Consider the following 25,690-nt stretch of genomic DNA (forward strand, 5'->3'; position numbering starts at 1 on the left):
GAAGACTGCCAAAGATACTTGAAAATCAAGAGGTGAAAGGGAGGGAGGAACTTAAAGCAAAAAAATCACCAGCGAAAAGGTGCTGGGAAAACTATTAGACCTAAAGGCTGACAAGTCCCCAAGAACAGATGGCCTACATCCTAGGGTCTTAAAAGGAGTGGCTGCAGAGATAGTAGAGGCTTTGGTTATAATCTTCCAAAATTCCTTATATTCTGGAAGGGTGCCAGCTGATTGGAAAAGAACAAATTTAATGTTTTTTTTTATTTGTTCATGGGATGTGCCCGTTGCTGGCTTGGCCAGCATTTATTACCCATTCCTAATTGCCATTGAGAAGATGGTGGTGAGCTGCCTTCTTGAACCACTGCAGTGCTGTTAGGAAGGGACTTCCAGGATTTTGACCCAGCGACAATGAAGGAACGGCAATATAGTTCCAAGTTAGGATGGTGTGGGGCTTGCAGGGGAACTTGCAAGTGCTGGTGTTCCCATGCATCTGCTGCCCTTGTCCTTCCACGTGGTAGAGGTCACGAGTTTGGAAGGTGCCGTCAAAGGAGCCTTGGGCGTTGCTGCAGTGCATCGTGTAGATGGCACACACTGCTGCCAATGTGCGTCAGTGGTGGAGGAAGTCAATGTTTGTGGATGGGATGCCAATGAAGTGGGCTGCTTTGTCCTGGATGGTGTTGAGCTTCTTGAGTGTTGTTGGAGCTGCACCCATCCAGGCAAGTGGAGAGTATTCCTTCACACTCCTGACTTGTGCCTTGTAGATGGTGGACAGGATTTGGGGTGTCAGGAGGTGAGTTACTCGCCTCAGGATTCCTAGCCTCTGACCTGCTCTTGTAGCCACGGTATTTGTATGGCTACTCCAGTTCAGTTTCTGGTCAATGGTAACCCCTGGGATGTTGATAGTGCGGGATTCAGCGATGGTAATGCCACTGAATGTCAAGAGGAGATGGTTAGATTCCCTCTTGTTGGAGATGGTCATGGCCTGGCACTTGTGTGGTGCGAATGTTACTTGCCACTCATCAGCCCAAGCCTGGATATTGTCCAGGTCTTGCTGCATTTCAACATAGACTGCTTCCGTATCTGAGGAGTCGCGAATGGTACTGAGCATTGTGCAATCATCAGCGAACATCTCCACTTCGGACCTTATGATTGAAGGAAGGTCATTGATGAAGCAGCTGAAGATGGTTGGGCCTAGGACACTACCCTGAGGAACTCCTGCAGTGATGTCCTGGAGCTGAGATGATTGACCTCCAACAACCACAACCATCTTCCTTTGTGCTAGGTAATACTCTAATCTTTTTCCTCCTGATTCCCGTTGACTTCAGTTTTGCTAGGGCTCCTTGATGCCATACTCAGTTAAATGCTGCCTTGATATCAACGGCAGTCGCTCTCACTTCACCTCTTGAGTTCAGCTCTTTTGTCCATGTTTGAACCAAGGCTATAATGAGGACTGGAGCTGAGTGGCCCAGGCGGAAACCAAATTGAGTGTTATTGAGCAGGTTATTGGTAAGCAAGTGCCACTTGATTGCATTGTTGACAACACCTTCCATCACTTTACTGATGATTGAGAGTAGACTGATGGGGCAGTAATTGGCCGTGTTGGATTTGTCCTGCTTTTTGTGTACAGGACATACCTGGGCAATTTTCCACATTGCCGGTTAGATGCCAGTGTTGGAGCTGTACTGGAACAGCTTGGCTAGGGGCGTGGCAAGTTCAGGAGCACAGGTCCACAGTACTATTGCTGGAATGTTGTCATGTTGTCAGGGCCCATAGCCTTTGCTGTATCCAGTGCCTTCAGTCATTTCTTGATATCACGTGGAGTGAATCGAATTGGCTGAAGACTGGCATCTGTGATGCTGGGGACGTCAGGAGGAGGCCGAGATTGATCAGCCACTCGGCCCTTCTGGCTGAAGATTATTGCAAATGCTTCTGCCTTATCTTTTGCACAGATGTGCTGGGCTCCCCCATCATTGAGGATGGAGATATTTGTGGAGCCACTTCCTCCAGTTAGTTGTTTAATTGTCCACCACCATTCACAATTGGACGTGGCAGGACTGCGGAGCTTAGATCTGAACCATTGGTTGTGGGATCGCTTAGCTCTGCCTATCACATGCAGCTTATGCTGTTTGGCGCTGTAGCTTCACCAGGTTGACACCTCATTTTGAGGTATGTCCGGTGCTGCTCCTGACATGCCCTCCTGCACTCTTCATTGAACCAGGGTTGGTCTCCTGGCTTGATGGTAATGGTAGAGTGGGGGATATGCCAGGCCATGAGGTTACAGATTGTGGTTGAGTACAAATCTGCTGCTGCTGATGGCCCACAGCGCCTCATGGATGCCCAGTTTTGCATTACTAGATCTGTTCTAAATCTATCCCATTTAGCACGGTGATCGTGCCACACAACACAATGGAAGGCATCCTCAATGTGAAGACGGGACTTCGTCTCCACAAGGACTGTGCAGTGGTCACTCCTACCAATACTGTCATGGACAGATGCATCTGCAGCAGGCAGATTGGTGAGGATGAGGTCAAGTATGTTTTTCCCTCTTGATGGTTCCCTCACCACCTGCCGCATACCCAGTCTAGCAGCTACGTCCTTTAGGACTCGGCCAGCTCTGTCAGTGGTGGTGCTACCGAGCCACTCTTGATGATGGACATTGAAGTCCCTCACCCAGAGTACATTCTGCACCCTTGCCGCCCTCAGTGCTTCTTCCAAATGCTGTTCAACATGGAGGAGTACTGATTCATTAGCTGGGGTGAGGGGGGGTGGTGGGGTGGCGGGGCGCGGTAGGCAGTAATCAGCAGGAGGTTTCCTTGTCCATGTTTGACCTGATGCCATGAGACTTCATGGGGCCTGGAGTCGATGTTCAGGACTCCCAGGGCAACTCCCTCTTGACTGTATACCACTGTGCCGCCACCTCTGCTGGGTCTGTCTTGCCGGTGGGATAGGACATACCCGGGGATGGTGATGGCAGTGTCTGGGACATTGTCTGTAAGGTATGATTCGGTGAGTATGACTATGTCAGGCTGTCGCTTGACTAGTCTCTGGGACAGCTCTCCCAACTTTGGCACAAGCCCCCAGATGTTAGTAAGGAGGACTGTGCAGGGTCGACAGGGCTGGGTTTGCCGTCGTCATTTCCGATGCCTAGGTCGATGCCGGGTGGTCCATCCGATTTCATATGTAACACCTTTATTCAAAAAAGGAGGGAGACAGAAAGCAGGAAACGATAGGCCAGTTAGCCTAACATCTGTCTCAGGGAAATTACTAGAATCTATTATTAAGGAGGTTATAGCAGGATACTTAGAAAATCAGACAGAGACAGCATAGTTTTGTGAAAGAGAAATCATGTTTAACTACTTTTTTAGAATTCTTCAGGGAAGTAACAAGCAAAGTGTATAAAGGGGAACCTGGAGATGTGGTGTACTTAGATTTCCAAAAGACATTTGATAAGATGCCACATCAAAGGTTACTACACAAGGTAAGAGCACATGGTATAGGGGTAACATGTTAGCATGGATAAAGGACTGGTTAACTAACAGGAGGCAGAGAGTCGGGATAAATGAGTCTTTGGGTTGGCAAGCTGTAATTAGTAGAGTGCCACAGGGATCAGTGCTGGGGCCTCAATTATTTACAATTTATATTAATGACTTGGATGAAGGGACTGAATGTATGGTAGCTACATTTGCTGATAACACCAAGATAAAAAAGGAAAGTAAATTGTCACGAGGAGGTTAAGAGTCTACAAAAAGATATAGATAGGTTAAGTGAGTGGGCAAAAATTTGGCAGATGGAGTACAATGTGGGAAAATGCGAACTTGTCCACTTCGGCAGGAAGAATAGAAAAGCTGTACACTGTTTAAATGGAGACAGATTGCAGAACTCGATGGCACGGATGAATATGGTACATGAATCACAAAAGGTTAGTGTGCAGGTACAGCAACTGATTAGGAAGGCAAATGGAATGTTGGTGTTTATTGCAAGAGGAATCCAGTCTAAAAATAGGGAAGTTTTACTGCAACTGTACAGGAGCAACTGTACAGGAGCTTGGTGAGACCACATCTGGAGTACTGTGTACAGTTTTGGTCTTATATGAAAAAGGATGTAATTGCATTAGAAGCAGTTCAGAGAAGGTTCACTCAACTAATTCCAGGGATGAAGGGCTTATCTTATGAAGAAAGTTTGAACAGGCTGGGCCTATACCTGCTGGAGTTTGGAAGAATGAGAGGTGATCTTATTGAAACATATAAGATCTTGAGAGGACTTGATAAGAGTGGATACTGGGAGGATGTTTCCTCTTGTGGGGCAGACTAGAAATATGGGACACACTTTAAGAATAAGAGGTCTCCCTTTTAAGCTGAGGATGAAGAGAAATCTTTTTCCTCAAAGGGTCATTAGTCTGTGGAATTCTCTTCTCCAGAAAGCAGTGGAGGCTGGGTCATTGAATTTATTCAAGGCTGAGTTAGATAGGTTTTTGAAAGACAAGGGAGTCAAGGGTTATGGGGGGCAGACAGGAAAGTGGTGTTGAGACCACAACCAGATCAGCCATGATTTTAACGAATGGCGGAGCAGGCTCCAAGGACTGAATGCCTACTCCTGCTCCTAAGTCCTATGTTCCACATCAGCTGAGATGGATGGGATATGTCATCCGAATGCCCGACTCAAGACTCAAACAGGTGCTCTACTCAAAGCTACTCCAAGCAGCCCGATCACATGGGAGCCAAAAGACAATCTCAAAACCTCCATGAAGGTCTGCTTTATTAACATCAATACATGGGAAGTAGATATCCATTCATGACCAAAATGACAATCCATCATCAAAAATGGTGTCAAGACCTTCCAATCAAGAAGAGCAGCTACTGAGAGAGAACAGCAACAGAGATGAAAAGAGGGGCAGCTGCTCGAGCATCCACCACCACCTCAACTGGCCGACAACCGATGTCCTCACTGTGGGAGAGCGTGCAAGGCTAAGATAGGGCTCATAAACCATCTGCAAACCCACAGCCAACACTGACACCTCACTTCCACCCTGACATCTGCAAGGAAGAATCGACCTCGACATGAGGGATTACTGATGATGAATAGGTGAGTGCTAACAATAGTTTTTTGGAGTCACCCAAACCAAATAGCAAAGCACTGACCAGATAGTTCAAAACTTGGCTTTCTACAATTCCAGATTATCTACGATATATTAAACTCTTGTGTTTGCATTTCCTGTAAATATTACAGTCACTTCATACTTTGTCACACTTTGGATATTATTGTATTCTCTGACTTGCAATGAGCAATGTGTGTTAGTCAATGCTGCAATTTAACAGAAAATGTCCATGAGCACAGTGACTGAGTAATGCTATAAAATTCTTGTCATTCAGTTTTTTTTCAATGCACATTTTTATTTAATCAGTGCCATCTTATAGAAGTTAAATGCCGCAAAAAAAGTTTTGTGTTCTGAAAAGTAGAAAATCAGTACTCAAAAAGTGACATGTAAATGTAATTAGATGCCCTCTCTTCTGTAAATCAATGCTCAGCATATCATGACTGGCAAACAGTTTGATATGAATCGCTGGAATGCTTCTTCCTATAATTACGATCATTCATGGGTCATGAACAGAACTGAGAGACTGAAGTGTAAGATGAGACTGATGTGTAAGCACTAAGATAGACATGATTTACTTCAGTATAATTTTAAATGTGAATTTATCACCAAAACACACAATTGTAAAAGTAATTACTTGTGTTGCAGGTTTCCAAACACAGTCGTTTTGTCTAGGATTTTTAGCTTGGACAGAAATGATTAGACTGTCCTTTTGCATTTAAGAACAGTTATAACCCATTTTCAGTTTAATTCCTCTTTATTTGCCTGAAAAGGCTAACAACAAAACACCTCATGCCCTTCTTTCTGTGTGTTTGCAGGCCAGGAAATATTTCAAGTATTTTACAGCTCATATAAAGAACTGGATTATCTCAGTTTCCAACTGGTGTCAGCCATGACTCGGTGGTAGCACTCTTGCTTCTGAGTCAGAAGTTTCTGGGTTTAAATTCCACGTCAGAGACTTGAATGTAAAAGCAGGTGACACTCCAGTGCAGTACTGAGGGAGGGCTGCACCGTCAGAGATGCCTTCTTTCAAATGAAATGTTAAACCAAGTCCCAACTTCCCTTTCAGGTGGACATTAAAGATCCCATGGCACTATATTGAAAAAAAGCAAGAAGGTTCTCCTACCATAGCAGCTGGAAAATTTTAATTCAGTTAATTAAATAAATATGGAATTAATAAAAGCCTAGTATCATTAATGGAGAGCATGTAGATTGTTGAAAAATAAATCTGGTTCACTCATGTCCTTTAGGGAGGAAAACCTGCCATCCTCACACAGTCTGGCCTATATGTGACTCCAGACTCACAGCAATACCTTGCTTTCTGTCCTCTGAAATGGCCTAGCAAGCCACTCAGCTGTCAAGAAGATGCTTCAGCACCACCTTCTCGGTGTAATTAGGGATGGGCAATAAATGTTGGATTTGCCAGCAATGCCCACATCCTGTGAATGAATAAGAAGAAAGTGTCCCGGCCAACATTTATCCCTCTACCAACATCACTAAAACAGATTATCTGGTCACATTTGTGGGACTTTGCTGACCACAATGGCTACTATGTTTCTTACATTACAGCAGTGACTACATTTCAAAAGTACTTAACTAGCTGTAAAGCAGTTTGAGATGTCCTGAAGTTGTGAACGGTGGGTGCTATATAAATGCAAGTTATTTCTTTCTTAAAGTAATGCAAAACATTTGGCATTGTTTTAAATAATTAGTCATTAGTAACATTGTTAAAATGAATAAAGTTTCAAGTCCATGTTTTAGCACTAATAACAGTGAGAATAGCAAAAACCCTTGAGACACCTTGATGGCTGAAAATTATAAAAAGTCAGGGAATAGAGAAAAAATGAACCTCTAATCAAGTCTTGAGATCTTCAAATGTAGATGCCAATCCAGACAATTGATCTGAGGAATGTGGACTGTCTTCAAACAATGAGGGTCATTAAGTTTGTTCTAGAAGCATCCCTATTCATTCCGAAAAGAGCAAGCGATAATTTTTAGAGCCTCCACCCTGGAGGGGGGAGGTGGGTGGGATGGGGTGGGGTTGTGTGGTAGCTGGTTTACTTGCAAGTCCTACAATCCAATTCCTCCTATATTTTAAGGGTTAGACATTAAGCCCCTCCACCTTCTGTCCTGAGAGAAAACAAAGGAATGCATATTTTGTAAAAGCAAAATACTTCAGATGCTGGAAATCTGAAATGAAAACAGCAAGTGCTGGAAATACTCAGCAGATCTGGCAGCATCTGTGGAGAGAGAAACAGAGTGATTTCAGGTCAATGACCTTTCAGCAGAACTGGCAAATGTAACAGGTTTGAGCAAGTCAAAAGTGGGGTGAGGAAGAAGAACAAAAGGGAAGGTCTGTGATAGGGTGGAGAGTGAGAGACATTATATGACAGAGATGTCATGGAACTTAAGGCAAAGGGAGTGGCAATAGTTATAGTAAAAGACAAAGCATTTGTCCAGAGAGAGTGCTAATGGAAGAAGAATGAACAGTTCTGTCTGAAAGAAAAAACATGAAAAATAAGTTTAAGACCAGCACATGATGAAAAAAAATGGCACTCAACCCCTGCAAGGTAGATGTCGGTATGCCAGACAACAACAGCACCACCCTTGTCAGCAGGTTCGATCACAATGGTGGGAGTAGACCTGAGAGAATGGTGTGCTGCAACTTCAGAGGGAGACAAGTTAGATTGAGTGAGGGAAGCAAAGAAATTAAGACAGCCGATGTCACGCTGTTGTGGAGAAAACTGTTGTGGAGAAAATATAACCGCTCTCGAGTCCACGGGGATTAAAGCAAATAAAGGTTTTTAATCAAGCATATGCAGGGAGAAGTTCTTTGGTCACTCAAACAGCTTCTCAGCGAAATAAAGTCTGTAGCACACATTTATCGAATACAATAACCATTACTGGTTAATAACCGCTGGGTTGAGCACTACCTAGAACTGTACTCCAGGGAAAATGTTGTCACTGAGACTGCCCTCAATGCAGCCCAGCATCTACCAGTCATGGATGAGCTGGACATACAGCCAACAAAATCGGAACTCAGTGATGCCACTGATTCTCTAGCCAGTGGAAAAGCCCCTGGGAAGGACAGCATTACCCCTGAAATAATCAAGAGTGCCAAGCCTGCTATACTCTCAGCACTACATGAACTGCTATGCCTATGCTGGGACGAGGGAGCAGTACCTCAGGACATGCGCGATGCCAATATCATCACCCTCTATAAAAACAAAGGTGACCGCGGTGACTGCAACAACCACCGTGGAATCTCCCTGCTCAGCATAGTGGGGAAAGTCTTTGCTCGAGTCGCTCTAAACAGGCTCCAGAAGCTGGCCGAACGCGTCTACCCTGAAGCACAGTGTGGCTTTCGTGCAGAGAGATCGACCATTGACATGCTGTTCTCCCTTCGTCAGATACAGGAGAAATGCTGCGAACAACAGATACCCCTCTACATTGCTTTCATTGATCTCACCAAAGCCTTTGACCTCGTCAGCAGACGTGGTCTCTTCAGACTACTAGAAAAGATTGGATGTCCACCAAAGCTACCAAGTATCATCACCTCATTCCATGACAATATGAAAGGCACAACTCAACATGGTGGCTCCTCATCAGACCCCTTTCCTATCCTGAGTGGTGTGAAACAGGGCTGTGTTCTCGCACCCACACTTTTTGGGATTTTCTTCTCCCTGCTGCTTTCACATGCGTTCAAGTCCTCTGAAGAAGGAATTTTCCTCCACACAAGATCAGGGGGCAGGTTGTTCAACCTTGCCCGTCTAAGAGCAAAGTCCAAAGTACGGAAAGTCCTCAACAGGGAACTCCTCTTTGCTGACGATGCTGCTTTAACATCTCACACTGAAGAGTGCCTGCAGAGTCTCATCGACAGGTTTGCGGCTGCCTGCAATGAATTTGGCCTAACCATCAGCTTCAAGAAAACAAACATCATGGGGCAGGACATCAGAAATGCTCCATCCATCAATATTGGTGACCACACTCTGGAAGTGGTTCATGAGTTCACCTACCTAGGCTCAACTATCACCAGTAACCTGTCTCTAGATGCAGAAATCAACAAGCGCATGGGAAAGGCTTCCACTGCTATGTCCAGACTGGCCAAGAGAGTGTGGGAAAATGGCGCACTGACACGGAACACAAAAGTCCGAGTGTATCAAGCCTGTGTCCTCAGTACCTTGCTCTATGGCAGTGAGGCCTGGACAACGTATGTCAGCCAAGAGCGATGTCTCAATTCATTCCATCTTCGCTGCCTCCGGAGAATACTTGGCATCAGGTGGCAGGACCGTATCTCCAACACAGAAGTCCTCGAGGCGGCCAACATCCCCAGCTTATACACACTACTGAGTCAGCGGCGCTTGAGATGGCTTGGCCATGTGAGCCGCATGGAAGATGGCAGGATCCCCAAAGACACATTGTACAGCGAGCTCGCCACTGGTATCAGACCCACCGGCCGTCCATGTCTCCGCTTTAAAGACGTCTGCAAACACGACATGAAGTCCTGTGACATTGATCATAAGTCGTGGGAGTCAGTTGCCTGCGTTCGCCAGAGCTAGCGGGCAGCCATAAAGGCGGGGCTAAAGTGTTGCGAGTCGAAGAGACGTAGCAGTTGGCAGGAAAAAAGACAGAGGCCCAAGGGGAGAGCCAACTGTGTAACAGCCCCGACAAACAAATTTTTCTGCAGCACCTGTAGAAGAGCCTGTCATTCTAGAATTGGCCTTTATAGCCACTCCAGGCGCTGCTCCACACACCACTGACCACCTCCAGGTGCTTACCCATTGTCTCTCGAGATAAGGAGGCCAAAGAACCATTACTCATTTGTTCACACTACCCGAACACATTCCAGGTCTGCAACTTGATCAATAACCTGGATTGTATTGCTTCACAAGCATTCTCCTGCTATCTCCTCCCAAACCTTGAAGCTGCCAGCTTCCCTAGTTTACTGCTTGTATCATCGTCAGCCTTTCCCCTTACCTCTTTGATTAGTGAAGCAAGGGCAGCATGTTTACACAGATGTAGATGCAATTAGGTACTGAGTTGTACAACTTCCCAGAACAGTGGCCAAGTATCCTATCATGCCCTGATTCCCCACAAGCACAGTGTTTCCATAATCCCTCTAAGATCTTTAACGTATCGTAATGTTAAATAATCCACTAATGTTGCCCTACTGGTCCCACTTCAACGCCGACAGTTTCAATGAAAAGATCAAGACCAGGTATGAGGCCAGAGAGAGGTGGCCAGGTGGAGGGAGAATACTTGGGTGAGTGAATGGGTTGGCTGGTTGGGGGGCGGACTCCTGGCCCAAGAAGTGAGCCACGAGGTGAAGGTGATGGAAGAAGAGCTCAATGTCATGCTGAGCGCAGAATTCATTGAGGTGGCGGTTTAAGGGGATAAAGCTGAGTCCTTTGCTAAGTACAGATTGTTCAGCATCAGAGAGGGGAAGGGAAGAGGGTATTGTGAATACATTTCAAGGTGTGAGATTAGAAGAAGGAGTGGGATCAGAGGGAATTGAAAGGGAAGAAAGATCTGGAGGGTTGTTGGTACCCATGAGTTGTTGGAGCTTGCGCTTCCTCACACCTGAAAGGAGAAGAAAAAGTTTACTGTTAAGGCGTTGTTTATGACAAAGGATGAAATGAAACTGCAGAGCAGGACAGCTTTGAGATAAGGTGAGTTTGTGCCAGTTCCGAAAAGGCTGCTCAGAGAAACAGGGAGCAAGCAAACCTCCTTTAAGATTTCAAGGACTGTCCAAGAAAAGTCAATGTTTTAGCATACTTATACGGCCAGTATGGCATATTTATTATTTTGTTACGAAAAAGGGTGCAAAATTAAGTCATATTGTGGCGTGATTTACTTCAAGTATGTATCCATTCATTTACCAATTCAGTCTTGTCTCATTAAAGTGTGTATCAATTCATCTTTCAGAAGATTGGAGAAGCACATTTCAGAACATGAGAGGACAGTTACACTATTCAGACTAAATAGCAACAGGGTTACATTATTATATCTTTGGGTCATTCTATTATAGAGATAGAATATATGAATGTCATTGGGTAATAAAGTAACCTTTGATCATTAGGAATGGTGGTTCGCTTACAGAATAGGCCGGCGACACAAAACTTTGAATGTCTGGGGAAGACCTGCAATTTGTCGCATTCAAACAACTCCATGCTCCAGTATGGGCTTCATCATGTCTCATTAAACCTTTACATAAATTTTGTTTATAAGTGTTTGTCATTTTGTTTTACTGTAAAGAGCCTTAACTCCTAGCTATATAATGCTGGGCTGTGTTCAATTCTCTAGTGGTTCAGGAGTGGGTATGCAACTGAATGCTTGGCACATTATAGATTGGTATGTGTCCAAATTGCTGAATAGTTTGGTAGAGATGTATGTTTGTGCTTCTTGGCGATTTGAGAGGGCCTGTGGTTTTCAGGATTTTATTCAAATTCAAAATTTTAAAACTTTTGACAGTGAAAAAGCTGACTATTCGTTTCCATGTCCCTTTGGCAAAGCAGATGATAAGGCACTGAGAGCATTTCCAAGAGTGGACACATACAGATATAAGGCCATTCCAGTAGCTGTTGAGCCCAGGAATAAAACACAGCAACAAGCTGCATTTATATAGAGCCTTTTACAGAGTAAAATGTCCCAAGAATCATCACAGGAATCTTTTCATACAACATTTGACACTGAGCTGCGTAAGGAGATATTAGGACAAAAGTAAAATACTGCAGATGCTGGAAATCTGAAATGAAAACTGAAGATGTTGGAAATACTCAGCAGGTCTGGCAGCATCTGTGGTGACAGAAACTGAGTTAACGTTTCAGGCTGATGGTCTGATGAAAGGTCATTGACCTGATTGACTCTGCTTCTCTACAGATGTTGCCTGACCTGCTGTGTATTTCCAGCATTTTCTGTTCCTATTTAAGGAGATATTAGGACAGAAAAGGTACATTTTAAGGAGGGTCTTAAAGGAGGAGACAGAGGCTGAGAGGGAATTCCAGCTCTTGGGTCCAAAACAGTTGATGGCATGGTCGCCAAAAGGGGAGCAATTTAAATCGGGAATGTGCAAGAGACCAGAATTGGAGCAGCACAGAGATTTTGGAGGGTTGTCGGACTGGAGGAGGCTGCACAGAAAAGGATTTTGTGGCTGCTTACTTAACAAATCTGTACCAACCCTCCCTGGTGTCCAACAGCAGGTGAAATTTCAGAAAAGATAAAAGGTGATAGGATAAACAGCCATTCGAAACTAAAATAATATTTTTCAACTTTAAATCTGCAGTTTTGCTGCACCTGATGTTAGTGATAGTTTTACAAAGTCACATTCTCCAAATAGTCTCAATACCAAAATGACAGTTTCTGGAAAGCTTGGTGTATGGGTATCATTGGCACACTGGAAACCTCTGCCAGGGAGTCACATTAAGAAGCAGGATGGAAAATTCCAGCAGCATGAAACAGGCAATCTCTATGCTGCCTTCAAAACTAACAACTTTCTACAAAATGGTGCATATGACAATGACACAAGTCTTGGCCCAGCATCTTCCCACTGGCATGGCATATTGCTAGCGGTGGGAAACATAGTGGCACAGCCCCAGCTGGCAGCCAATTGAACCACTTAAGTGGCCAATTAAGAGAAACCTCTCAACTCTGCGGGCAAACTGTCCATGGGGGAAGACCTGCCGCCACGTGGGGAGACTGCCAGGTCAACCCTGGTGGGCTTTGGGTGGGGGACCCTCCTTTATGAACACACCATGGCCCACAAAGGGTGCCCACAGAAGGCCCCTCCGGCAGCAAAGGCCACCCGCGCGGCAATAACGCCAAAGGTGCACTACGACACCCCCTCCCTGATCACCAGAGCCAGTCTGCCTGTCCCCATCATCCCCCAATCCAACACACCTATCTTCGAGGGTGCCCCACCACTGAGGCACCCTCTCCTTGTTGTGGTGCTGCTGAGGCTTCCGAACTGCCGGCCCTCCGATTGGGCTGGCAGGTCTTGGGAATGGGCCACCATACTTAATAGGATGTCGACCCCAGCAGCGGCCTCTTAATTGGTCACTGATGGGCTATTTTAGATTTAATATTATGTAATGAGAAAGGGCTAATTAATAACCTTGCTGTAAAGGAGCCTTTGGGAAATAGTGACCATCATATGATAGAATTTTACATAAGGTTTGAAAGTGATATAGTTCATTCTGAAACTCTGGTCTTAAATCTTAACAAAGGAAACTATGAAGGTCTAAGGGGCAAGTTGGCTATGGTAGATTGGGAAAATGCACAAAGATTTGACAGTAGACAGGCAATGGCTAGTATTTAAATAAGTATTACAAGGTCTGCAACAAACATACATTCCTCTAAGACACAAAAACCCAACAAGAAAGATGAATCAGCCATGGCTAACAAAAGAAGTTAAAGACTGCATTAGATCAAAGGAAGTTCCTTATAAGCTAGCCAGAAAAAGTGGCAAACCCGAGGATTGGGAGCAATTTAGAATCCAGCAAAGGATGACCAAGAAATTGATAAAGAAAGGGAAAAGAGAATATGAATGCAAGCTAGCAAGAAGCATAAAGGTTGACTATAAAAGCTTCTTTAGATATGAGAAAAGGAAAAGATTCGCAAGTACAAATGTGAGTCCATTACAGGCGAAAACAGGAAATTTATAATGGAGAATATAATGGGAAATGGCGGAGAAACTGAACAATTATTTTGTGTCTGTCTTCAGGGAGGAAGATACAGAAAATCTCCCAGAAATACTAGGGAACCAAGAGACTTGTGAAAGTGAGGAACTGGTAGAAATTAGTATTAATAAAGAGGTATTACTCAAAATTAACTGGTTTGAAGGTTGATAAATCTCACAGACCAGATGAGCTACATCCCAGAGTGTTGAAGGAGGTGGCTATAGAGATAGTGGACGTATTGATAGTTATCTTTCAAAATTCTATAGATTTTGGAAAGGTTCCTGCAGACTGGAAAGTAGCAAATGTAACCCCACTATTTAAGAAAGCAGGGAGAGAAAACAAGGAACTACAAACCTGTTCGGTTGATGTCAGTAGTCAGGAAAATGTTACAATCTATTATAAAGAATGTGCTAACTAGAAATTTAGAAAATAGTGATATAATTGGGCAGAGTCAACATAGATTTATGAAAGGGAAATCATGTTTGACCAACCGGTTGGAGTTTTTTGAGGATGTTACTTTTAGCATAGATAAAGGAGAATGAATGGATGTGGTGTATCTGGATTTTCAGAAGGCTTTTGATAAGGTTATTATTAGGAGATTATTAAACAAAATTAGAGCACATGGGATTGGGGGTAATACACTGGTATGGAGTGAGAATTGGTTAACAGACAGAAAGCAGAGAGTAGGAATAAATGGGTCATTCTCAGGATACCAGGCTGTTATTAGTGGGTTACCACAAGGATCAGTGCTGGGGCCACAGCTGTTCACAATCTATAGAAATGATTTGGATGTGAAGACCAAATGTAATATTTCCAAATTTGCTGATGCCACAAAACTAGGTGGGAATGTAAGTTGTGAGGAGGATTTAAGGCGGCTTCAAGGGGACTCGGATAGGCTAAGTGAATGGGCAAGAACATGGCAGATGGAATATAATGTGAATAAGTGTGAAATTATCCACTTTGGTAGAAAAAACAGAAAGACAGAGTATTTCTTAAACGGCGAGAGGTTGGGAAGTGTTGATGTCCAAAGGGACCTGGGTGTCCTTGTTCATGAGCCACTCCAAGCTAGTATGCAGGGTGCAACAAGAAATTAGGAACGCAAATGGTATGTTGGCCTTCATCGCAAAGGGTTTTGAGTACATGAGTAAAGACGTATTGCTGCTATTATATAAAGCTTTGGTGAGACTGCACCTGGAGTACTGTATACAGTTTTGGTCTCCTTATCTAAGGAAGGATATACTTGCCATAGAGGGAGTGCAACAGAGGTTCACCAGACTAATCCCTGGAATGGCGGGATTGTCTTATGAAGAGAGATTGTGGAAACTGGGCCATATGCTCTAGAGTTTTGAAGAATGAGAGGTGATCTCATTGAAACTTACAAAATTCGTACAGGGTGGATGTAAATAGGATGTATCCCCTGGCTGGTGAGTCAAGAGCCAGGGGACATAGTCTCAGAATAGGGGTAGGCCATTTAAAATCGAGATGAGTAGGAACTTCTTCACTCAGAGGGTGGTGAATCTTTGGAATTCTCTATCCCAGAAGGCTGTGGAAGCTCAATCATTGAGAATGTTCAAGACAGAAATCGATAGATTTCTGGATACTAACGACATCAAGGGATCTGGGGATAGTGCGGGAAAGTGGCGTTGAGGTAGATGATCAGATGATCGAATTGAATGGTGGAGCAGACTCGATGGAATGAATGGCCTATTCCTGCTCCTATGTTCCTGTATTCCTAGATGCTGCCCCAGGGTCCCACCACCGGTCAAAGCAGGTCCGACTCCTGCTTTGGGATTTCCAGGAAGCGGAAAAATTCAGCCCAATTTTCTGCATTGGTGTAAGTTGGTTCTAAATGATGCAAATCTTGTCAGAACGGTGATGTACTAACAGGCACTCAATTTTTGTGTGTCAAGACATGTGCAGAATGATTCACAGCTTCTGGTGCCATTTTGGGCGTTTGCAGGGAGTTCATTTAGTGGTGGGGGCAGGAAATTGCTTAACAGTGAAGTTTAAAGTCATGTGCACATTTAACAAAAGTGGAATGTAGGAAGTGAGGTTCCCATTCTGCTATTCTATTAGGTCATGATCTGTGGTAAGTGGTAACATAAAGGGACATTAATTCTTACAACCTTTGGAAAGGTTCAATCCAGGTCTTTTCAAGCCTGAAGGAGAATTACAAGTCAAAATGAAGAATTACTCTTTTTTATTGTTCTTGTAATATGGGTGTCACTTGCAAGGCTAGCATTCAGTACCCATCAAGAAGAGCATTTCAGAGAGCAATTAAGAGTAAACCACGTTGGTGTGTGACTCGTGTCATATATAGGCCAAAATGATTAAGGGCAGCAGGTTTCCTTCCTTAAAGGACATTAGAGAACCAGTTGGGTTTTTACAACAATCCAACAGCTTCATGGTCACTTTATTTTTAAAACATTGAATTCATATTCTCCAACTGCCATGGTGGGATTTGAATTCACATTATCTGGATTGTTAGTTCAGGCCTCTGGGTTATTAGTGGAGTTATGCGAGAAAGTCAGCACAATTCCAGTGAAAAATTCTTGCCCCTTTTATCAATATTATCTGTCCTCTGCTGCAGCTCATACCATTGTCATTTTTAGCAATACGAGAATATTTTGAACTTTTTCCAATTTTTGTCTGCTATGCTGCACAATTACTTGCATTTTCATAACTATTTCATGGCAAATATAGATACATTTTAAACAAGAGCCCTCTGCAAATCTGGTTAAAACTGCAAGTTCCCACATTTTATTGTAGTTTTGTTGTCGTTGGACTAAAATAAGAGCCAGTCCTTTCAATAAGTAAAGAGCAGTAGTCGTATTTGATGTAAAGCCATAATTTCTGGCAAGGAAAAGCAGAGTGGACACTCTATCCCAAATATATTTGTCCTCCTGATTAAACTCACTGCTTTTTGAGTTTCACAGTGTAAATATGTTAAACATATTTCCAATGCAGGACCAGATGTAAATAACCCCATTTCCATAAGAGCGATGCGTTTTCTTAAGTTTGATGTAATTTGGTGAGTTGTAGCTGTTAGGATCCAAGTTTGCTACAAAAACGTTTCTCCGCCCAACACAAAAAAGCATTTCCATAGGCAAATCCCTCACTCCCTTAAAAGCGAGATGTGACCTTCTGTACGAAGTAATCTTGGATAGCAGAGTGCATTTTTACCATGAAAATGCATTGTACGTGGTATGGAATCCCCCTATACACTTGATTCTCTAATTGATCGACAAATAACACTGACAGAGACATGTATCTCAGGCTAAAACTACACAAGTTTAATAAGAAATAAAATTAACAGCAGCAGTGTTAAAACAAACAGCATATTTAGCTAGATTATAAAATCTGTTGTAACTCAAGAGTATCTTTCAAAACAATAAATGTTAAGAAACTTAAGTAGCTCCCTGTGGTACTTTAAAGAACTTTCTTCATTATTAAAATACTTTTACATGAGAAAAATGACTCACAGGTTGAGATTTTTATCTCACTACCTCCTCGAGGCCCACCTGATTTGATTTTGGAATGGGCCTTGATTTAGGCGACCACACTCTCGCCTGAAATAGATAAGAATCTTGTTAAAATACTTAAATTGTGGTCCTTAGAGAAGTTTAGGACCATTATGTAATTTTGGTCATCCACTGGTCCCCTTGAAACCCCCCCTTCTGGGATTGCCTCCTTCCTCCCCTTTAATGACACACTTTTAGCCTAACTATGTAAACAGTCCGATTTCCCGACCTCGCACTTGGTGAGATGCCCATCCGTGCTTGCTCAGTCCTGGCAGCTTGCCATGCAGATTAAAATGAGGCCAGACTGTAAAAATAGACCTGGCCTGCTGCCAAAATCATCAGGTGTATGGAACAGACACGCCACTCACCTGATTAATGCCAGGTACCAAAAACGTCTCCACAGAGTCCTAAGCTAACCTCTGCCCAAATAATAGTACAGGCATTAAACGGCAAGGCAAAAGGTATCCTGCACAATTAAACTGATTGTCAATCAAAGTTGAGTTTGCAAGCATCAGCAGTCTCCCAGGAATTAATGAAACAATACACCCATCTTCCATGAGATAGCCTAAGACTGCGTGATAGAGCAATTGAAACAATTCATGATCAATAAGCATTATTTATAATACCTGGGCCTATTTACTATCTATCACTCATTCGCCATGGTGACTCACCTGCCTTTGAAGTGCCATCTACACATGAGATAAAGTCCTTGGATTTTTCTACCATCCCCAATGCCAAAAAGCAGAGAAAGAACTCGTGCCAGTGCTCATCAGCAGTGCCCAATTTAAAATGGCCACAACACAGCTAAGACGCACACTCCTTATAAAAAATTAAATGTAGGAACTTTTATGATATTAATTAGGGCAGACCTGTGATATGTCACATCGTTCATTTTAAAACTGAGGTAGCATAGTCACCACGATCATATTCTCCTTTGTTCAGTAAAAATTTAACCTGTCGCACATGGTACACAATCTATACTGAGATCAATTTACCTTTTAAAATGATCAACTTTTTAAAAATAATTCAGCACTTTGAAGTCAACAGGCAGTATTGTCACCATTGGATCTTGTGGCAACCTGCAGTTGCCCAGGTGTGGGATTAACCAAGGATTGGTTCTGTTTATGTTTGGTTAGTCTGCCACCATTTTGTTTATTTGTTTAGTCCAGCTAGGAGAGATTACTGAATCTTCTGTAATTTTAACATTAACTCATTTATTACATATTAACTATGTACAGCTTTACCTAAGTCCGTATGACTTCTCTGAAGCCATGCTGCTTCTCTCAAGTCTCTTTCACGTGTCATCTTTTACATCATGATGGTAGGAGGTATTCCACACACTCTCTCATATATTAACCCATTCAAACCCTTGTACTACAGATCCAATGACTATTCCTCCACTTAATCTCCATCAGTGCTCACTGTTGATGGATAGATGTTAGTTTCTGGTAATTCACGCAATCCTTCAGGCAACTCCATTTGTCACAAAGTTGGATTTCCATCCATTACATTTGTAGCAAATGGTTTCATAAAGAAGGATGCATGTTTCAGATCATAATCATCCAGAATGTAGTTCAAAATAGAATTTTTACAACCCTGGAGAACTGTTGACATGTCACCCGTAATGCCATCAGTGAAATGAAGACTCCCAAACCTGATGGTGACCTGCATTTCCTTGACATGCATACCAATTGCATGGATGGGGCAAACGCTAGTCACAATCACAAACTCAATAGATGAGCAGGTTGTTTTTACACGCATCTGTGCACAAGGCCCTTTGTCAGTACTTAGTTTCTTGCAAATTCAAGTGTCTTGTGGTTTCTGGCACTAATGTGCAGTTTTCTTTGAGCAATCCAGCCAAGGTAGACATTTCACAGGAAGGCTTCGACTCACTGTCTGGATGCTATAACTTCATCGTACTGCTTCCCCTCAACAGCAGGACAACCTGGAGTGCTGACAGATGTCTACTCCTGACTGTGAAATAGATCATGCAATCACTGGTCACTGAATTCTTTCTGGATTGCTCAGACCACTGTAGAATTGTGGTGAAGCTATGGTTCTTACATTATTGGATTACATTTCACATCAAGGGCCTGATTTGACATGCTTTGCTCCACATCTAAAGGTTTTGTGCAATTTTAAGTAGCAAAATACATTTGTTAGCCTTGTTCCTTGATGATCCCCCACAAAAATAGCAACTGAAGATGAACTGTTAGTGAAAGAATCTTGTGCTGAGAGATTGGAGATGGATGCATTAGGGAGACTTTATTGTGGCATCTTTCATTGATAAAAATTGTGGCACAATACAATAACTGTAATGTTTCAGTTGTAACAGTAATGCACAGCAATTTAGATTCGGAAATGAGCACTATACAAAATCATTTATAAAATAACAAAAAATATTAGTTGTCAGGGATGGTGCAGTATTTAGTGAACAAATATACTGCTCGTTCCTCACATGCCCATTAAAACAACTGTAGCGTTAAACATGTGTAATGAGAAAGGTGAGAAAAAACAAGGAGACCTAATCACTTCTGATGCGATCTATTAGATATTGCAATTTGTGCATCCACAGTCCCGCTTCTCAAGCACAAGTCATGACAACTCTGTGAGACAAAAACGTAGAACAATTAACAGTGGCCAATTTCAGGAAAAACTCTGGAAAATTCCTCTCGACTCCCCAAGGCTATTGAACAGACTCCAGAAGACCATGATAAGCCATAAGGCATCATTAGATGCACTTGAACTAAATCTTACTTTCCATTACCCATCTATCTCAGTTTCCTGAAAGAGGATTAGTAATGAACATTTCCATCTATCAGGTTGGCTCCAAAGATCTTAAGACTTCTTACCCCATTTCTGATACCCTTCAATAGCGCTGTCTACTAAAAAAAATGTTTCTTCACCCTCTTAAAATTTCTAACAACTTTCTCTTCTATTGCTTCTATTGTTGGCTATTTCACATGGTTACCACATTTGGCATGAAGGAGAAACACTATAGGAATTCTAGTACAACCTGATAAAGCTAGAATGAAAATAAATACTTGGTACCCAGGTGCAAGTGTGTCATAAGATTGATGGTAATGTGAGCCTTGGCTTTGGGTGTCAGTCCATTTGCAATAGTTATGTTGCCTTCTTTTTATAGTTCATTTCAACTGTGATCAGAGATTTTTTTTCTTTTTTATGGCAGTGTTCCAGATTCTTTCGAGATATTTACTCTGTGATACATCGTGAACAGTCAGGAATTATATTCCCTTCAGAGACCAATGACAGTAATGGAAAGATTTTATGATAAACTTTTATTAAATGTCAACCTTTGTTATTATTGCAATTAAAAGCACTGTATGTAATTAAAACTATGATATGTCTCATTACAGATACCATCCTCTTTGTGAGGTTGATACGTTTTGAATATGATCATGTAGAGGCCCTGTGGGTCTCTTTAAGACCACAGAAATTACCCTGACATTTTTCCCTGCTGTACTTGGGGCAACACATGCTGATAAATCTGCCATGATCTCATATTTGAAGATATGTTTGGTTAGGATAAAATGTCTTCAGCCAATAAAAGTGCTAAAGCTTGGATGGGTCAGTTCCAATAAGTTGTCTGCTTCCTGCATCAAGCTAATGTCTGTGACAATGGACAATGAGGGTTGTAGCTATTTTGCAGCTGGCTTTGACTAATACATATCACAATCCACTTGAAGGAGGTCCTTAATTTTGCATTGTTCATATCTTATGTATTGCCATTACTCGAAGTTCGTTTGAACTACAAGCCATAATATAAAGGACTGCTTTACTGAGCAGAATAAAAGGAGTTTGCAAATAAGCTGAAGGAAATTAGTTGGGACAACATCTTTTTAACTGGGGCACATATAGGTAAAAGGTTTATGTTTAGGTGCATTTACACAATAAGATTACTGTTAATATGGAGTTGCTTTGGCTTCACACCAAAGCAGAATTGATTCCTACAAATAAAGGATGCAAGCTTTCTTCTTATACTTTGCATCATGGAAACCCATTTTCATATCATTACCTTTCAATATCCTTGATAGCTTTCTGGGAACAATCTGCAAGAAACAGTAAGATTTTTGCAATTCATTCCAGAATAATTCAGAACGAGCAGTTAACACTGTGGATCTGGCAAGACTTATTTGGACCTACTCACTGATAGCTAACTACTGTTCATTGGACCTCTGAGAGTTGGGATCATTCCAGTACTACTCTCTGATACTGTATTCCATTCCAGTGTGACTCTCTGATATTCCAATCCATTCCAGTTCTACTCCATGATAATTCAATCTGTTCCACGACTAATCTCTCATATTCTATTCCATGCCAATACTGCTCTCTGTACAATATGCCATTCCAGTACTACTCTCTGCTACTATATTCCATTCGAGTATTACTAACTGTTGCTCTAATCCGATGCCAGCCAAGCACAAGTCAGCCCCTTTCAGTTAAGGTGTGTGCGCAGTCACACAAAGAAATTTAAAGGACCTAGCGCATATAAATGAACTGGCAGCATGCTACAAACAAATTAGAGGATGCGTTGCTCCCTGGTACACTATTCCATTTCACACTAAACCCTGATACTCTATTCCATTCCAGTACTAAACTCTGATACTGTATTCCATTACTAAATCCTGACACACTATTCCATTTCATACTAAACCCTGATACTGTATTCCATTACTAAATCCTGACACACTATTCCATTTCATACTAAACCCTGATACTCTATTCCATTACAAAACCCTGACACACTATTCCATTTCATACTGAACCCTGACACACTAGTCCATTTGTAAACCCTAATACTCTATTCCATTACTAAACTCTGACACTCTGTTCCATTTCATAGTAAACCCTGATAACCTAGTCCATGTCACACGAAACCCTGATACTCTTCCATTTCATACTAAACCCTGATACTCTATTCCATTCCAGTACTAACCCCTGATATTCTGTTCCATTTCATACTAAACCCTGCTATTCTTTTCCATTTCACACTAAACCCTGATCTTCTATTCCATTTCATACTAAACCCTGATATTCTATTCCATTTCATCCTAACTCCTGATATTCAATTCCATTTCATTCTAAACCCTGATACTCTATTCCATTTCATACTAAATACTGATACTCTATTCCATTCCAGTACTAAACCCTGATACATTATTCTATTTCATACTAACCCAGATATTCTATTTCATTTCATACTACACCCTGACATCTACTCCATTTCATACTAAACACTTATACTCTACTCCATTACTAAACCCTGATACTCAATTCCATTTCACACTAAACGCTGAAACGCAATTCCATTTCATACCAAACCCTGATACTCTAATGCATTTCGTACTAAACCCTGATATTCTATTCCATTCCAGTACTAAACCCTGATACTCTATTCTATTTCATACTAAACCCTGATACTCTATTCTATTTCATACTAAACCCTGATACTCTATTCTATTTCATACTAAACCCTGATACTCTATTCCATTCCAGTACTGAACCGTATAGTCTATTTCATTTCATATTAAATCCTGATACTCTATTCCATTTCACACTAAACGCTGATACTCTATTCCACTGCAGTACTAAACCTTGATACTCTATTGCATTTCATCCTATACAATGATACTCTGTTCCATTCCAGTACTAAACACTGATGCTCCATGACATTTCAGACCAAACCCTGATACTCTATTGCATTTCGCACTCAAACTAATACTCTGTTCCATTTCATACATAACCTTGACATTACATTGCATTTCATACAAAACTCTGATACTCTGTTCCATTTCATGCTAAACCTAGGTACTCTATTCCATTCCTGTACTAAACTCTGATACTCGATTCCAATTCACACTAAACCCTGATACTCTATTCCACTTCACACTAAATCCTGATACTTTATTCCATTTCATACTAAACCCTGATATTATATTGCATTTCATACTAAAACTGACACTCAATTCCATTCCAGTACTAAACCCTGATGTTCTATTCCATTTTATAACAAATCCTAATGCTCTATTCCATTTCATACTAAATCCTGATACTCTATTCTATTTCATACTGGACCATGATACTCTGTTCCATTCCAGTACTAAATTCTGATACTCTATTCCGTTTCATACCAAACCCTGATGCTCAATTCCATTTCATACTAAACCCTGATACTCTATTCCATTCCAGTACTAAACCCTGAAACTCCATTCCATTTGATACTGAACCTTATAGTCTATTCCATTTCATACTAAGCCCTGATATTATATTGCATTTCATACAGAACCAAGATACTCTATTCCATTGCACTACAAACCCAGATACTCTATGCCATTCCAGTACTAAACCCTGATACTCTATTCCATTTCACACTAAACCATGATGCTCTATTCCATTCCAGTACTAAACCCTGAAATTCTATTACATTTCATACTGAACAATTTATTCTATTCCATTTCTTATTAAATCCTGATACTCTATTCTTTTCCAGTACTAAACTCTGATATTCTATTCCATTTCACACTAAACCCTGATAGTCTATTCCATTCCAGTACTAAACCTTGATAATCTATACCATTTCATACTAAACAATGATACGCTGTTCCATTCCAATTCTAAATACTGATGCTCTATTCCATTCCATACCAAACCCTGATACGCTATTGCATTTCATATAACACCCTGATGCTATACTCCATTTCATACTAAATCCTGATACTCTATTCCATTCCAGTCCTAAACCCTGAAATTCTAGTGCATTTAATACTGAACATTATAGTTTATTTCATTTCATATTAAATCCTAATACTCTATTCCATTCCAGTACTAAACTCTGATACTCTATTCCATTTCACACTAATCCCTGATAGTCTATTCCATTTCACACTAAACGCTGAAACTCTATTCCATTTCATACCAAACCCTGACACTCTGATGCATTTCATACTAAACCCTGATACTCTATTCCACTGCAGTACTAAACCTTTATACTCTATTGCATTTCATACTAAACAATGATACTCTGTTCCATACCAGTACTAAACACTGATGCTCTATTATATTTCAGACCAAACCCTGATACTCTATTCCATTTCGCACTCAACCCCAATACTCTATTCCATTTCATACAGAACCCTGACATTACATTGTATTTCATACAAAACTCTGATACTCTGTTCCATTTCATACTAAACCCTGTTACTCTGTTCCATTCCAGTACTAAATTCTGAAACGCCATTCCGTTTGATACTGAACCTTATAGTCTATTCCATTTCATACTAAACCCTGATATTATATTGCATTTCATACAGAACCCTGATACTCTATTCCATTTCACACTAAACTGTGATACTCTATTCCATTCCAGTACTAAACCTTGATAGTCTATTCTATTTCATATTAAACCATGATACTCTATTCCATTCCAGTACGAAACCCTGATCGTCTATTCCATTTCATACTAAATCCTGATACACTATTCCTTTCGAGTAATAAACCCTGATACTCAATTCCATTTCACGCTAAACCCTGATGCTCTATTCCATTTCATACTAACCCCTGATATTATACTGCATTTCATACCAAAGTCTGATACTCTATTCCATTTCATGCTATACCCTGATACTCTATTGCATTGCATACGAAACCCTAATACTCCATTTCATTCTAGTAGTAAACTCTGATACTCTATTCCATTTCATACTAAACCCTGATATTATATTGCATTTCATACTAAAAACTGATACTCTATTCCATTCCAGTAGTAACCCCTGATGCTCTATTCCATTTTATACCAAACCCTAATGCTATACTCCATTTCATACCAAATCCTGATACTCTATTCCATTCCAGTAGTAAACTCTGATACTCAATTCCATTTCACACTAAACCCTGAAAGCCTATTACATTTCACACAAAACCCTTATACTCTGTTCCATTTCACACTAAACCCTGATACTCTATTCCATTCGAATGCTAAACACTGATACTCTATTCTATTTCATACTAAAACATGATACCCTGTTCCATTCCAGTACTAAACCATGATGCTCTATTCTATTTCATACCAAACGCGGATTCTCTATTCCATTCCAGTACAAAACCCTAAAATTCTATTCCATTTCATACTGAACCTGATAGTCTATTTCATTTCATATTAAATCCTGATACTCTATTCTATTCCACTACTAAACAATGCTACTCTGTTGCATTCCAGTACTAAACACTGATGCTCTATTACATTTCAGACCAAACCCTGATACTCTATTGCTTTTCACACAAAACCCGGATACTCTATTCCATTTCATACTAAACCCTGACATTATATTGCATTTCATACTAAACTCTGATTCTCTGTTCCATTTCATACTATACCCTGATTC

The 25,690-nt window shown here is 41.4% G+C and overlaps 1 protein-coding gene across 3 annotated transcripts in view; it reads right to left on the reverse strand.

Annotated features, from left to right (window-relative positions):
- The window catches only part of LOC137384699 (non-muscle caldesmon-like), a 258,457-nt gene that overhangs the window by 212,267 nt on the left and 20,500 nt on the right, over positions 1-25,690 (reverse strand). The window contains exon 2 of one of the 3 annotated variants that reach the window (XM_068058993.1): positions 17,250-17,336. The exons of the other annotated variants lie outside the window; for them this stretch is intronic. The gene's annotated coding sequence lies outside the window, so the exon portion shown is untranslated. The remainder of the gene's footprint in view (positions 1-17,249; positions 17,337-25,690) is intronic. 3 annotated transcript variants of the gene reach the window in all.

This window comes from Heterodontus francisci, chromosome 27 (genome assembly GCF_036365525.1).
Source record: "Heterodontus francisci isolate sHetFra1 chromosome 27, sHetFra1.hap1, whole genome shotgun sequence".
Lineage (NCBI taxonomy): Eukaryota > Metazoa > Chordata > Chondrichthyes > Heterodontiformes > Heterodontidae > Heterodontus > Heterodontus francisci.